Below are 17,222 nucleotides of genomic sequence, written 5' to 3'. Positions count from 1 at the left end.
GATACTGTTTTCACATGTTTAAGGCAATATTTGTAATACCAATTAGGAGTAATGGTTAACAACTGACTGGTGTATTTGTGTACATAGTGGGGTGGAGTTGGTGCTCATGGCAAGCAAAGTCCATATATGTGTAGTATCTATTTATTCATAGATATTGACAGATATAGTAAGTAGACAAACGACAAGGGTCAGAATAAATGTTAACCTGAATTGACTTGTGTGCTCTAGACGATCTTAGCAATGTCAAGCGTGGTTATGAGTGAATGCACACTGGACATAGAAATAATTCATACAAATAATAAAATGGATATAATGAATACAACATTTCAATTGGCCTAATATGAATTGACCTTTAAAATACTGTTTTTCTCTTTTTAAATGTCCCCGTGCATTTTAAATGGATGTACGTTTAAAACACATTTAGAAAAACAAGAAACCGTCGGAGACGGGTGATGCTCCCTAAAGGTTTTTTTTGTCACAATATTGCACTATATATTCAGATAAAAGGAAACTTCTTGAGGGGCATAACTTTGGACAAAATAATACTATGGATGGTTTAGCAACTTAAAATTTCAAAGGGCCATAACTCTCTAAATAAATCATCTAACCAGAACCCACAAATAACATGCGCATCTCTTCAAGGTAGTTAAGCTTCCCATAAAGCTTCATTGAATTCCAGTCAGTAGTTGGGGAGAAATAGCCCGGACAAGAATTGCACTATATGTACAGTTTATAGAAAACTTCAAAGGGCCATAACTCTGTGAAAAATCATCCGACCATAACTGGCTGATAATATGCACATCTCCTGTTGGTAGTGAAGCTTCCCATTAAGTTTCATTTAATTCCCGTAATAAGTTGCTGAGAAATAGCTCGGACAAGAATTGCACTATATGTACAATGGAAAATTTCAAAGGGCCATAACTCCGTGAAAAATCATCCGACGAGAACCGGCTGATAATATGCACATCTCCTCTTGATAGTGAAGCTTCCCATAAAGTTTCATTGAATTCCAGTCATTAGTTGCTGAGAAATAGCCCGGACAAGAATTGCACTATATGTACAGTTAATGGAAAATTTCAAAGGGTCATAACTCTGTGAAAAATCATCCGACCAGAACCCACTGATAATATGCACATCTCCTCTTGGTAGTGAAGCTTCCCATAAAGTGTCATTGAATTCCGGTCATTAGTAGCTGAGAAATAGCACGGACAAAAATTAAGCACGGCCGAACACACCGACGGACAGACAAAGCAGCGACTATATGCTCCCCCAAAATAAAATTTTTGGGGAGCATGATAAAGTGAAAGATATGATTTTTTGTAATTCTTTTAATTAACCTGCAAACACTGTAGTTTAAGGAAATGATTCTGAAGTAACACATGAAGTGTTACTTAAATAAAGGTTAGACAAGCTTTTTATTCGAGATCAGTACAGAGTCAGAGTACATAATCAAGAAAAATAATGTGATAAATGGGCAGTCAGTTTGTTCAGGTAATGTGTTAAACAGAAAAATACAAGAATTGGCTGTCTAACATCTAGTGCATACTTTATATATAATATACTTAAACAAAGAAACTGTTAACAAAAATGTATAAGCTGCAAAAAACAACCTAAATTTCAATTTAAACTTTAAATAGATAAAGGGGATTTCCGAAACTATGAAACCAACAACGTAAAACTCCATCAAGGTCAACCGGAAACTCACTTAATTCAAAATGGTTACACTGCAATTGTTTACAACAACAGCAAAAGGTTACATGTGATCCGACTAAATATGATTGGTGTAATAATGATATATTGCAGCAGCAAAAAAATGTGCCCCTAAAGATTACAGCAAACCTACAACACATCTATACTGTTGTCAATATTAAACACAGAGACAATATTCTATAATATAAAAATATTATGAAAATATTAAAACAATACAACCTCAAAACACAACATTGAGAACACAACATAGTTCACTGTAAATAACCATTATATTTAAGTAATTTTTGCAATATAACTTAAACATAATATTTGGATTGATTCAATAATCTTGCAATGATATCAAATATTAGTTAAAAGCGTCCCGATTCATAACAAATGATCCAACTAATGAATAGGACTTTTTTTGCAAGAATGATTCCATTGAAAACAAATCACAACACAAACATTGAACATCATTAAACACAAACATATTTGAAAGAATGATTTGTAAAAGCATGATTAAACATACCTAAACAAACAAATATATACAAATGTTTATATGTACAAATATTTCACTTAAAACCAACATTCGTAAATTGTTAAACTAACACCTTAAATGCAAAGCTTAATCGTATTGAAATAAGCTCTTTAATGTTGAAATACAAAACATTAACAACCAGGAACATGGTGTAACATTTTAGATGTACAATAAGATGTCAAAACAATTAAGAAATAATTTATGAAATACTTCATCATTATTACCAAAATACTTCAACACTGACAATATTTTAAGTCTTACTTCTAATTACATTGAAATACACGTAGGCAATGTCACACATTAACTGAAGTGAATGTTGGTTTAAACTTGTAATTCAATACTACAGCTAATAATGAAATCACACGATCACTATAACATAATACAACACTGGTATCAACCTTAAACTGAAAACGATGCTGGTTTTACTTCCAAGAAAGTGCTTAATTCATACACAAGTTCAATTGAAATGGGCAAAAGAAAAAGAGGTCTTGTAGAAACAGTCCTAAGAGCTCAAAGGAAGTGTCAAGCCTCTGAAGGGTTGGACATAATGAATGTGGTGCCATATTCTGAACTATGGCAGCCTGGTCCAGCCACAAACCTTCTGTCCTATGTTTGTTTAATTATTTGGTGCCAACATGTAGTGGGTTGAAGTGAGGAATCACGGCAAACATAGATGTGAATAATCAATTTATCTTTAGACTTTGACCGATATATTCAGTTGACAAAAATACCAGATTGGAATAACTTTCGCCCAGAATGGACTTGCGTCCACTAGACTGTCTTTGCAAATGCAAATGCAAGCGTGATCAGTAAATTCATAATGATATATAATAATAGCAACAGTTATATTGACTGACCAAAGCTCATCTTGCATCGGAGAAATTAATGATAATGATTGGATATAATAACTATTGCATCACTCAGTCTGCATAGTTGAATTCACACTTGGAAGAATTCATACAAAAAAGCAAATGGATATTAAAATAAACGGAGTTAATAAATTGACCTGTATCACATAAAATAGCACTGACTGTAACAATGGCAACTGACAGCGGGATGTGTAAAGAACGTCTTGGTCTTACACATGACAGAGGGCAAATTGGATCATTGAACTCATTGTATTTGGTAGAATGATGTCTTTTTTCTGACTTTGTAGCCGTCACTTGGTCATATTCCAAATAGTTATCTTTTCATAAATCCAGTCTTAAAATTTCCAATGGATTGCTTGCCTTTTTTATGTTTAGTAACATTTACAGTTGAATTGAAGTAAAATTACAAATAATAATGAGTGTATAGAAATAAATACTTATGTCAGAATATATTCTGATGTACATATTTAATAGTATATTGGAACTACAAAAAATAGACAGACTTTTGAAATTTTATATTTAGAATAATAACACCATTTAGATAACAGTGCAGCCTTCAGGGTGTTTATCTATATTTTCTTTCAAAGCAGCAATGCCACCCTGTAAGCAAAAGAAATTATATTTACATGTACAGTATTCTTGTTTATAAGCAATAACATTCTGTGATATTTTATGAATAGATTCAACATGGCTTACTTATTTTGAAAGCATTAGCTTCATTGATGTGAATTTATTCAAAAACATATTTAGTTATTTGGTAGCATAAGAAACTATACAAAATTCACAGAGACTTGTTATGTAAACAAAATACACCAAAGTTTAATTACCCATCCTGTGTTATCTGCAATCCAGGTATCTACTTTCATTGCGAAGAAAGCACAAGTCCATTCAATGATTTTGTCCACGTACTCGTCGTTGGAAGCTTTTAAACAATCTACAGCTAACACCCCAGAAAAGTAAACAATAGCCACAATTCTCCCCCAGTTGATGTTGTTTTCGATCACTGAATCAAGTACTGTCCAGTAACTTTTTATTGACATCGGTTGATGGTTCTGCGAATAAAGATCACCTATCTGCTTCTCATACCTAGTCGCAAACTCATCACAAAGCTCCCGAAGAACTTTTGACTCTTTTATATGTGCGCAAGCCTCCACTTTATCATCATTGATAAGATTGGTTTCATTACACGTGTCGCACTTCGCTATTAAAAGGATGTTTAGTTTCGTTTTGCACTTGTCACAGTGAATACTCGGCAATACTGGTCCCGTAAATCGAATAAAACCTGCCCTTTGAGCAGCGTTATTAACATAATCGGATATCACTAACGATGTTGTGATGGAAACTTTACTGATTTCAATTGCCATAGTAAGATTTTTTCAGCACTTGTTTACAAAATAATAGATGGCGATTTTAATACTAAGGGAGGTAATACAGGTTGATTCGTTACTTTTGTTATTTAAAAATCTACGCACAGTTGTCTTCGTTGATTTTCTCAATACATATGTTAAAGGGGCCTTTTCACGTTTTGGTATACCAAATTGACAAAATTTAAAAAAAAGTTGTTTAAGATTCGCAAATTTTAAATGTTCAGTGAAGAGAATATAGCCGGATTATACATGCTGACTGTTCAGTGACAAGTATAGACCCTGATCATACATGCTGAGTGTTCAGTGACAAGTATAGACCCTGATCATACATGCTGACTGTTCAGTGACAAGTATAGACCCTGATCATACATGCTGACTGTTCAGTGACCAGTATAGACCTTTATCATATATGCTGACTGTCAGTGACCAGTATAGACCCTGGTCATACATGCTGACTGCTCAGTGTCCAGTTTAGACTTTGCTCATACCGACTTACTGCTTAGTGTCCAGTATAGACTCCAATCATACATGCTGACTGTTCAGTGACCAGTTTTGAACCTGATCATACATGCTGGCTGTTCAGTGACCAGGTCAGACCCTGATCATACATGATGACTGTTAAGTGACCAGTATAGACCCTGATCCTATATGCAGGCTGTTAAGTGACAAGTATAGACCTTGATAATATATGCTGATTGTTCAGTGACCAGTAATGACTCTGATCATACATGCTGGCTTTTCAGTGACCAATATAGACCTTGATCATATATGCTGACTGTTCAGTGACCAGTAAAGAACCTGATCATACATGCTGGCTGTTCAGTGACCAGTATAGACCCTGTTAATACGTGCAGGTTATTCAGTGACCTGAATAGACCCTGTTAATACATGCAGGCTGTTAAATGACCAGAATAGACCCTGATCATACATGCTGGCTGTTCAGTGACCAGTATAGAACCTGATCATACATGCAGGCTGTTCAGTGACCAGTATAGACCTTGATCATATATGCTGACTGTTCAGTGACCAGTATAGAACCTGATCATACATGCAGGCTGTTCAGTGACCAGTATAGACCTTGATCATACATGCTGACTGTTCAGTGACCAGTATAGACCCTGATCATACATGCTGACTGTTCAGTGACAAGTATAGACCCTGATCATACATGCTGACTGTTCAGTGACAAGTATAGACCCTGATCATACATGCTGACTGTTCAGTGACCAGTATAGACCCTGATCATACATGATGATTGTTCAGTGACAAGTATAGACCCTGGTCATACATGCTGACTGTTCAGTGTCCAGCATAGACCCTGATCATACATGCTGACTGTTCAGTGACCAGTATAGACCCCAATCATACATGCTGACTGTTCAGTGACCAGTATAGACCTTGATCATACATGCTGACTGTTCAGTGACCAGTATAGACCCTGGTCATACATGCTGACTGTTCAGTGTCCAGCATAGACCCTGATCATACATGCTGACTGTTCAGTGACCAGTATAGACCCCAATCATATATGCTGACTGTTCAGTGACCAGTATAGACCCTTATCATACATGCTGACTGTTCAGTGACCAGTATAGACCCTTATCATACATGCTGACTTTTCAGTGACCAGTATAGACCCTTATCATACATGCTGACTGTTCAGTGACCAGTATAGACCCTGTTCATACATGCTGACTGTTCAGTGTCCAGCATAGACCCTGATCATACATGCTGACTGTTCAGTGACCAGTATAGACCCCAATCATATATGCTGACTGTTCAGTGACCAGTATAGACCCTTATCATACATGCTGACTGTTCAGTGACCAGTATAGACCCTTATCATACATGCTGATTGTTCAGTGACCAGTAAAGACCATGATCACACATGTAGGCTGTTCAGTAACCAGTATAGACCCTGATTATACATGTTTACTGCAGGCTGTTATGTTATTTGATTTGGAATAGAGAATGCATTTGTGCTGTCCAGTGACCAGTATAGACGTTGATCATACCTGCTGACTGTTCAGTGACCACTGACTATTCAGTGACAAATGTAGACCTTAATAATACATGCTGACTGTTCAGTGACCAGTATAGACCATGATCATACATGCTGACTGTTCAGTGACCAGTATAGATCTTGATCATACATGCTGACTGTTCAAAGAGCGGTATAGACCCTGATCATACAAGCTGATTGTTCGGTGACCAAATAGACCCTGAATATAACTGTAGGCTCTTCAGTGACCACTATAGACCCTTATCATACGTGCTGATTTTTCAGTGTCCAGTAAAGACTTTGATCATGCGTGCTAACGGTTCAGTGACCAGTATAGATCCTGATCATACATGCCGACCTTTCAGTTACCAGAATAGACCCTGATTATACATGTATGCTGATTGTTCAGTGTCCAGTTTAGACTTTGCTTATACCTATTTACTGTCCCGTATAGACCTTGATCATACATGCTTACTGTTCAGTGACCAGTATAGACCCTGATCATACATGCTGGCTGTTCAGTGACCAGTATAGACCCTGATTATACATGCTGACTGTTCAGTGACCAGTATAGACCCTGATCATACATGCTGACTGTTCAGTGACCAGTATTGACCCTGATTATACATGCTGACTGTTCAGTGACCAGTATAGACCCTGATCATACATGCTGACTGTTCATTGACCAGTATAGAACCTGATCATATATGCTGACTGTTCAGTGACAAGTATAGAACCCGATCATATATGCTGACGGTTCAGTGACAAGTATAGAACCTGATCATACATGCTGACGGTTCAGTGACAAGTATAGACCCTGATCATACATGCTGACTATTTAATGTCGAGTTTAGACTTTACTCATGCCTGCTTACTGTATTGTCCAGTATAGACCCCAATCATATATGCAGAATGTTCAGTGTCCAGTATAGAACCTGATCATACATGCTGACTGTTTAATGACGAATATAGACCCAGATCATACATGCTGACTGTTCAGTGACCATTATAGTCTTTTATAGACACTGATCATATATGCAAAATATCACCTGATAGATGCAATTATTTTCAATCAACACTTATTGTATATCACATCTTAGTTAAAATGATGTTTTTCTTAACTTTTATTCTATAGATGATAGCATGGATCTAAAAATTACACTCATCATCTGGAAAAAAAACACACTTTAATTACAAACATCAGGATGTTATTAGACATTAAATTTATTTTTTATTTAAATATAACACTGGCTTTAGTAGTTTACAAACAATATGATTTCGTTACATGGTGGATTCGGTTGTGTTAGAACTTGCCTACATATGATGCAATCCGTGTCATTTATTGCACTATCAAAACTTCCATGTCTAAATCTGTATTAAACAAATCATATTTGTTGCTCCTCAATAGGTGTGAATTCTTTTACAATCTGTTACCGGTAAATCACTTCTTTTTTTTCACATGTATTTAATTCTCAACGTATCGATACAAGTCTGTGTTAAATTGCATTTTACATTTTTACATAGAATAAACAAAGCAAAACAAGTGGACAGCAGCTTCTGTTGTATATACTCACTCATTTTATATAATTGAGGCTCGTAAAATTGTGAGTTCAATTTATGTCAGCAATTTCTTATTTTTTGGTAGTAATGTACTGTTGTACATTAAAATGGGATACAGAATGTTGCTGTATCTTTAATTTACCATGTGTATGTACATATATCTAACATGATGTAACATGCCTCACCATCAACCATATTTCTTTGTTATATGTGGAATGACGGGCATATTGCCTCTTTTTCCTGAATTTAGCATATCGATATCTATCATTATTGTTTCATTGTGTGTATAACATCATATTAGTTGTTTTAACTATTAACCAATTTGTCTTATTTACTTTGGGTTGAATGTAACCAAACATAAAAAACACAAATGATTGTTTACATTTTAATTGTTTACTTTTTAATAAAAAAACTATTAACAAACAAATCGCTAGGTAAAGCTTTGATAATTACATATATCGAATGTACAAGTATTTTTATTTAAAAATGGCATCTTTGTTCTTCTATTTCTTCCTTATCCAAGGCTTTGAAACACCTGATTTTACACAAAACATTATCCGAATGTTTATCAACATTTATTTTTGTCTTTTTTAAGTTCCTGGTGCAGTATAATAATTTAAGTCTAAATAGACAAAAAGTGGTCATGCACGGTTATTGCAGTTGCTTCCCTTTAACTGGAAGAAATGTCTTGCATTTTACCAGATTTTTAACTTTACTTTTCTACCATTTTCGTTTTATAACTATTCTACAACACATCCAAATGTTCTTTAAGTAAAAATAATAGGCAGACATAGAACCAATTACTGTAACTAATCCTTTACTAGTTTTGTTGAAGCAAAACAGTTTATTATTAATGTTGAGCAATAACCTAAGAAAATCGTGTAGTTGTATAATGCACAAATACTTTCTATATATAAAGATGGCGTGCGATCCTAGTGTTAAGTGTATAGACCAATTCATTGTTATTGTTTTGATTCCGAATTTTCGCGCATGCGCGATGCGCTGGTAGGCAAAAGCACTGGGTACAGTTACGATAAACACTATGTCATATAAATAACGGCACGTGTTTAGTCAATATGTCTACAGTAACGTAACAAAACATAGTAATCTAATACTATAAAACAACTCCAAGTTCTTTTGGATTTACTCATTCTTTTTTCTTTCATTTATATTTTTGCATATAAACCATTATTGTTTACATTTTTCTTAAAAGTACAAAGTCAGCCGTGGGAAAATCTATTTTAAAACGGATTGACCTACTGGCAATCCTTAATAAGAAATTTCGGCCAATCAGCGCCTTCGTTATATAAGCGCATCAACCAATTAAAACGCCGCTTTTTTAACCGCGTTAGGCCTATTCACTGTATAGCACTGCGTCTTTTTAACGCTTCATATAAGGGTTATATATTTTTAAACCAATAGATTTTTATTAAGGCACCGCACCAACACTGCAAAGTTTTATATTTATACCAATGGTACAGCCCAGTAAAATCGGGCTGTCCATTTTATGGCCGTTTTCGGCTTTTTATGCAGAGTTCTATGTTAAGCAGTGTGCTCGGGCAATGGTTTTTAACCGAAGTCCCGAGGGTAAATAACCCCAATAGTCAGTCAGTCAATATGTCGAAAACATTAACAACAACATCATAACACCTAAATACTATTAAAGATATTGCATTTTTAATGTCAATATTGTTTAATTAATACATGTATTCTTATCTATAAAAAATATATACTCGTTAGTCATTAGCATCAAGGTAAAGGTGGTCTGAAGACTAAACACCGACAATTTCACAAAACAAAGCTATGCATTAGCCGTTGTATTTCTTGCAGAAGGACTTCAAAAATTACAAAAAATAATAAAGCATCCCATTATATAATTATAATTATCAATTGTATGAGTATGAAAGTGTGGTAAAAAAAAATGAGTGAAAGAAAAGGGGTGCATTAAAATCTGACATACCGGTACAACAAAGCCCTATTAAAAGCGAAGTGCATGACAGTATTTAAATGTTATGATCATTTTCTTTTAAATTGGATGATTTGTTTTTAAGGTGAATAACACTATAGATGAATCGTAACATACAACTGAAAAACACAACTTCACATGATGCAAATTAACCTGTGAATTCATGTATATTGAAATTCCTTTACAAGTGTATATGAGTGACAAATATCTTACATTTTATAATATATATCTACATTGTTTTTTATTTTTCGTAAATATTATTTACCCCGGTAGTCATACGTAATTTCTTGTTTTCATGATGTCGTTTGTGCATGGTCGTAACATTCAATCTTCAAACGGAATGACGTAGTTTTCATTAACCGGTACCCGCTAAATACGTTTAATGATTATATGTACATTTACCATTTATTAAATACGTTTTGTTATAAATTACCGGCAAACAGGCTAGTATCTTCAAAGCGTACATTTTCTGTTAATATATACTGGACAAATTATTTTATATTTTTTTTTACAATATGAAGCATATCTAATTGAACAGTTGAACTTTGGCGGTATATTACTCAACCCCAAATAACTGCTCAATACTACTAGAAAGAGAAGACATGGTGGTACCATCAATTGTGTTTAATGACCAGACTTTCATATACCACCTGTGGTCAGGGACCTATTGTTTGTATAGGTCCCTGCTGTAGTTTATGACACTTTGCTGTAAGTTAAGTAGGGACAATATCTGATCAAAACGAGATAATCGGCTTGTGCCGAACAAAGGGGGCAATTAAACACCGGAATACAAAGGCTAACACGATTTTAAGATTGATGCAAACAATCAAATCAAACCAATTAAATTAATTTAATGTGTCAAAGTGTTAGTTTTCCTAGACAGACAGACAATACTTTTTTTAGCAATTTCCTTTTTACTCCCATCGTCAACATAATATATTTTGTATATAACAATAAAAATACATATATGTTGCTTTAAGGTAGGTGAAACTATGTCACAAAGTATATTTACATTTTTTTTTAGGGTAGGTGTACCCATTGAGCATAAAAAGCGCACAACAAATATACAATATATGTTATTTATTTTGTAAAGTCGCGATTAATTCCTTTTGTAAAATTATATTATTTAAAGGACACAAGAAAATCGATTTATGGTGTTGTTTTTTTCCGGTTTGCCTGTTTGCATTTAAAAATAAAATATTTTGCCAATAATTCTACCGAGTTTATAATGTGTGCATTGATGTAATCAGCTATGGTCAGATTACAGAATGATATAATTGTAAAATTTAGTTCAATGTTTTGGAAGACTTTTTTTAGTTGACTTGCACAATGTACCTCGTCAACATCACAGTCATGTGGTTGATATTGATACGCGCCAGAAAACATATTTCAACAAACACGAGTATGAATAAATCAAATGTATATTGGGGTACATAAGATGAACAATGGGTAAATTACGTTATACGATTTAACAAATTTGATCTGATACTCAAAGTTTCCTTAACACATAATCAAAGTGTTATTAGTTCAGACCCTGTTCTTTAGTTGCAGCGATTGTACATACTTAATAACAGATGGATTATGGATTGTCATAGTGGTAGGTTAATATATGCTGTGTGCATGGAATCGATCTATTTATTGTTTGTTTTTATTCTTATTTGTTTGAGTACAGTACAACAACTTTTGGGATGTTTAAATCTAAAATCTAAAAATGATCGTATACATATCAAAATATATTAAATAATGTATTTAATATAGATGTAGAGCGTGACAATAAATATCGTGCTCGATATCTCCCCTTTGATCGTGTCTTTCTTTTGCCTACCAGAGTAGCACTGATAAAGACACGCAGGTGCGCGTGACGTCACGCGTGAATTGGTCTATAAATCAGGTAAGATATTTTAATAAACTTGACAATCATTAATTTTGGTAAACAATGGTCCTATTTAGAGAACATTGAAAATGAAACTGTTAACCAGGAAGTAAAATAATTCGCTACGAAAACTTGGTTGTTGGTTACAAAATGTAATGGCGGCATTTATTTAAATTGTAAATATGTCTCAAGAAATTTCAGCAAGCACGATCCCATATGAAATCTCACAGGGCCAGGATGAAATTTTTTATTGAAGATTTGAATTTGGTTAACAACTTGACATTATTTTTTTGCAAAACAGACCATCAAGCATTATACATGATAATATTACAAGCCATGTATTAGAACTATTAAAATGAAAATGTGCCAGTCTGAGCGTTATCAAGTGGGCTTTTATAACTAAATCCAATTCATCACGAGTGAGTTCATGGCAGTATTGTCTAAAAGAGATTGCTTGTTGAAAGTCAATGACATCGCTGCACGGTTTGTTATGAAATAAATAACAGCCACATGTTAGAATTTGGAATTTGTTTTGCTTTTCTTGTTCCTTTAATTGTTTAAATCAAACAAGGAATTCTCAATAGGGACAGACACTCCATCTGTCTCATTTAGAGCTGAATCCTGATAGTTCTGTTTCTGAACAGTTTGGCTCATAGTTAATGTCTTCATCAGAATCTGAAGAGGGCACATTTTCATTTTAATAGTTCTAATACATGGCTTGTAATATTATCATGTATAATGCTTGATGGTCTGTTTTGCAAAAAAATAATGTCAAGTTGTTAACCAAATTCAAATCTTCAATAAAAAATTTCATCCTGGCCCTGTGAGATTTCATATGGGATCGTGCTTGAAAAACTTGAAGTAGTTTGGTCCAACCTAAGATATATTTAAGTTTTTAAAAGAATTGTCAAGATTGAAAAGATAAATATCTTTCACTTAACTTCATAGCAATATAACAAAATAATGCAATAATAATAATCATCATTAATAATAATCATAATAATTGAGTGTCTTTAGGAGTTTCGTAAAGTCTGAGCGTTATCAAGTGGGCTTTTATAACTAAATCCAATTCATCACGAGTGAGTTCATGGCAGTATTGTCTAAAAGAGATTGAAATTGCGAAAAAATGCGAAGTCGTTGGTGTTTGCTGTGAAGGTACAGGTAGGTGTGATTATTAATTTCTAGATCAGTAACATGTCCCGTATTGTTCTTAAATATGCAAAAATGTGTTGGTGTGTCTGTCATTATTTTAGATAAAATATGAAATACATATTTCTGTATCAAATAACAATTATAGTCAGATTGCTCTTATTTTCATTTCTTGTTCTTTTGCAGGAAAACAGGTGTTTTACTTGGCGAATGAGGGTGAATCACCCGGGAAAGGCGCCAACACTGTTGTTAGCTATGTGCATTACTAGCTTCATCACTATGGCCTAGGGGAGGAAGAGGCAGTTTTCTACTTTGACAACTGCTGAACAAAATAAGAACAACTGTGTACTTTGGTATGCATTGTGGGGAGTTAGTGTTGGTAAGAATTTTTACTTATGCATACAATGTTATTGCATGAAAACTTGGTACCATTTTTGCATCTATAAGGATAAAATTTTAGAAAAAAAAAATCACTCCTTATTAATATATAATTATGTTAAAATAGATTTCATATTAATCTATGGAATATTTGATATTAAAAATGTTTGGGAATGCTTTTTGTTTGGTAAACAAATAGGTAAGAAGGGCTTAGAATAGACATAATATTTGTGTTTAAGTTTTATTAGTTTTTTTACAGATTGTGAAAATGATATGTTAATATTCTTTCCATTTTCAATTATGGCTGCACACTCAAATGAGATACTCGATGATGGTGACTGCGGCCACATCAAGTTCTAGCCTGATTGGCATTTTGGATTATGGAAGTCAAAGTGTAGGTTTATTCATCAGTAGATAATGATTTACCATCTGATAATGTTAGTATACATAATGCAATGAGCACTGACAAAATTATTACTTCCGGTATTCATAAGAAATGTTTTTGATACATGGACTTTTTCCCATCTTTGTGAAGTGGCCTTTGGCCCCTCATTTTGTGAAAAAATGAGTTGAGAACTGTTCTAAATTGTAAAACAATATTTTTGTTAAATAGTTAAATTGTGAACATTTGAGTCACAGGCTTATCAAATGTTTGAAAAACTGCCATTCTCTAAGAAGGAAATAAAGCTCTGCAATATTTAACCAATGTTCATGCCTCACACTTTTCCAGACTTTGTGATGCAGAGACCATCGAGGCTGTTGCTGAGACTGTATCCACCTCCTCAAGGTCTGGACTTAATGTGCCGCACATGATTGGTGATTTGGAGAAGCCTGTGCACCTATACGATTGGAAAACATTTCTTGCCCAGTTGTTCATACCCTTGAAGAACATTTGAAAGTACCAACATTTCCTCATTGATGCTGGTAAACCAGGCTTGGTATTTTGTAAAACAAGTGAAAAATCTACAGTTTAAACTCACTGTTTGTTAAACTTTAAAGAGTGCTGACCTCTTACCATCAATGTCTAGCCAGTCTTGCCCAGCCTGAATAAAAGGACCTTGACTCAGTATCGCCTGACAATGGTACCTTTATGAGGAAATAGGGCAGTTTTTTTCAGACCTCAGTAGACAAGCTACCTGTCCCAATCCGAAGTAAAAAAAAACAAAACTGTCTGTGTAACTCAGAAGTTGCAAAGAACATGTGCCCTGTCCTATCTTTGTTTGTTTTAAGGTTGAAAATTGTATGATCCTGTTTGTCAAATAGCCTTAGATTATTTGTTTTGATTACCAAGTTATATGTTATTGTTTACCATATAAACTGTTCATTGGTGAACTTTTCAGTAACAATTACTAGTGTGAAAATGTTAATATTAAATTGGCCTGTGGCATGGTATTTTCTAAATTGAAACTTATGATGTGATGCTATTAATGTAAAATGTCATGTCTTGAAACATGTTTTATAAATTTTTTCAAAACATTTAGCCATATGTCCATCATGTGTGCATTTATTATGACAGGTGGTAATATATAAGTTTTGTTGAAGCTCATCATACCCATGATTGCGAAACCCATTTACATGTAAAATAAGAATGATGGTTGCTATGGAAACATTATTTTGGCATTTACTTATTTGTTGATGGAATTAATTCTATTTATATGATAATGGTATTATGTTTATTTTAACTGATTTATAGAAGGTATCTTTTAATGCCTTAACAATAATACATGTTCATCTTAAATTGATCTGAATTAGAAGTACATGTTGTTGTTATTTGTGTTTATTTATGGCGGTTTTACTATGTGGGTTTCGTAAACAAATTGTAGTTAAATTGTTTGGTCAAATATTGTTTTTCTTTTTCATGTTTGATATGTATGGGAAAGGATTTACTTATAAAATTAGTTTTTTTTTGCTGTTCAAAACAGTAAAAATGGATATTTTATCTATTTGTTCCCATGGTAACCATGGTTACCATCAGCAAAATGTCTGTACATTGACATTTTTACCAGCATATATGTATGGCACTATTAAATTACATGTATGGCGTTTACGTTGTGCAAAGTCTTAAATAGATTGAAATCAATACACTGTAAAATATGTGGATCTTTTCTAAAAAAAGGACATGTTGCACTTTAACTCAACCTATTTTCTTAGATTCTTTTTGTTACTATGTATAAAATAAACACCATGTTGAAATAAAGATCATTGACTATAAGCAGTTTTATCATATATTTGACAAAAACGTAAATATTTAGTTTTTTTCCTGATATTTAAACAATTTTAATGAAATTAATGTATTTTATGTAAATTCGTTACCATAGCAACCGCTGTATTCAAATGATTGCTTTTGTTCGCACATAAAATGTAAAAATCATGGTCAGTGTAGCTAATGCATTGAATCTATGTGTGAATGCTATACGGTAAATACATGTATACAGTATTTACAAAAGAGTTTGTTGTCAATGTCAATCGATATAGAAAACCATTATTTAGCTATAAGATCTTTAAAGGGTGCATGTGTTCAAAACTTAATATCTCAAGAACTATTATAGATAGAAACCTAAAATTTTGGATTTGACTTATGCTTGCATTCATCTTTTGCAAAATGACAAAAAACGAAAATGTGATTTTTTCTCGTTTGTACTGATTTCTGTAGCCTATGACACACATATATATATATATATATATATATATATATATATATATATATATATATATATATATATATATATATATATATATATATATATATATATATATATATATATATAAAGTAAGTTATTATTAATTGGCACAGTTGATCAAATGATCCATGTAATCATATTATCATAGCATTTATAAAATATAGTTCAAGGCATAACATCAAAGGAAATAGTTATCTCCGCATTTCGTTGTTGCTATTGAGATTTGTAATTATCACTTTAATTGCTATATTCATGATTAAAAATAAGTGATTTAAATATGCTGTTTTTCTTCTGGTCAAATATTTATATATTTTTTTACTTTTTTTTATCTAATCATTCAACTTTGTTTGATATTTCTAGAAACACCAAACTAAAACGTCTTTTATACCAGTCTTGACTGTGATGGTGTCTGGGCAACTGTAAATTTTTAGGTGAAGTGTCTTTTCAGAAACCAAAATCTTAGAAAAATAAGTGATAACCGCATTAACATTTAATTATTACAGATACTGTAGCAAAAGGTGATATAAAATGAAGAATCACATCTAAGCAGATCCCTGGTTCCAACAGTTAGAAATCAAAAGTTAAAGAAAGGAAATCAGTCTTACATTTTGTCTGCAGGTAACTTTGGCATAGGACATTTTCACATAACTTGGTGGAATTGGTAAGCATGGTGAGAGTGCATGTGGCCAATGTGATCCCAGCCCCTTTTATGGTCAAAATTCCAAGAAAAATCCCCTCATTCTTATCACTTTGTCCTGAACATGTCCAACAGGCTCAGAGGTCAATATTAAGATAATAAGTCCTTGTCTTGCAAGGATGGCTTTTCAAATGTTGCTTTTAGATATGTATTTTGACGCATTTATAAGAGTTACTCGCAGGCTGTTCTGGTTTTATGCTGGTTGCAAAAGCCATTTTCACTTTGCTTAGAGAGTGGGAAAGAGTTAGACAAGAGTAGGTTCTTGCTCTATCTTTCCCAACTGAATAACCTTGATATGTATAATTATGATGGTAAAGAAAGGATTTTTGGCTGCAGCAATTTTTGTCAGCATTATGGTAGATCTACTTTGTCTGTTTCTAACATATAGCGGCTTGATGCTTTTTTTCAACTCTTTAATAACTGGTTTGTATCTTTTTCAAGTTCACAGTCTCA

At 33.3% G+C, this 17,222-nt stretch overlaps 1 long non-coding RNA gene across 1 annotated transcript in view; it reads left to right on the top strand.

Moving 5' to 3' along the window:
* LOC127855370 (uncharacterized) overlaps window positions 1-15,828 on the top strand; it is a 474,985-nt gene extending 459,157 nt beyond the window's left edge. The window contains exon 5 of the long non-coding RNA XR_008037502.1: window positions 14,122-15,828. This is a non-coding gene — a long non-coding RNA (uncharacterized LOC127855370). The remainder of the gene's footprint in view (window positions 1-14,121) is intronic.
* The last annotated feature ends 1,394 nt before the right edge of the window (window positions 15,829-17,222 follow it).

Source organism: Dreissena polymorpha, chromosome 13 (genome assembly GCF_020536995.1).
Source record: "Dreissena polymorpha isolate Duluth1 chromosome 13, UMN_Dpol_1.0, whole genome shotgun sequence".
NCBI classification, from domain to species: Eukaryota; Metazoa; Mollusca; class Bivalvia; order Myida; family Dreissenidae; genus Dreissena; species Dreissena polymorpha.
The sequence above is the reverse complement of the archived record's forward strand: the minus strand, read 5'-3'. Positions and strand labels throughout refer to the sequence as shown.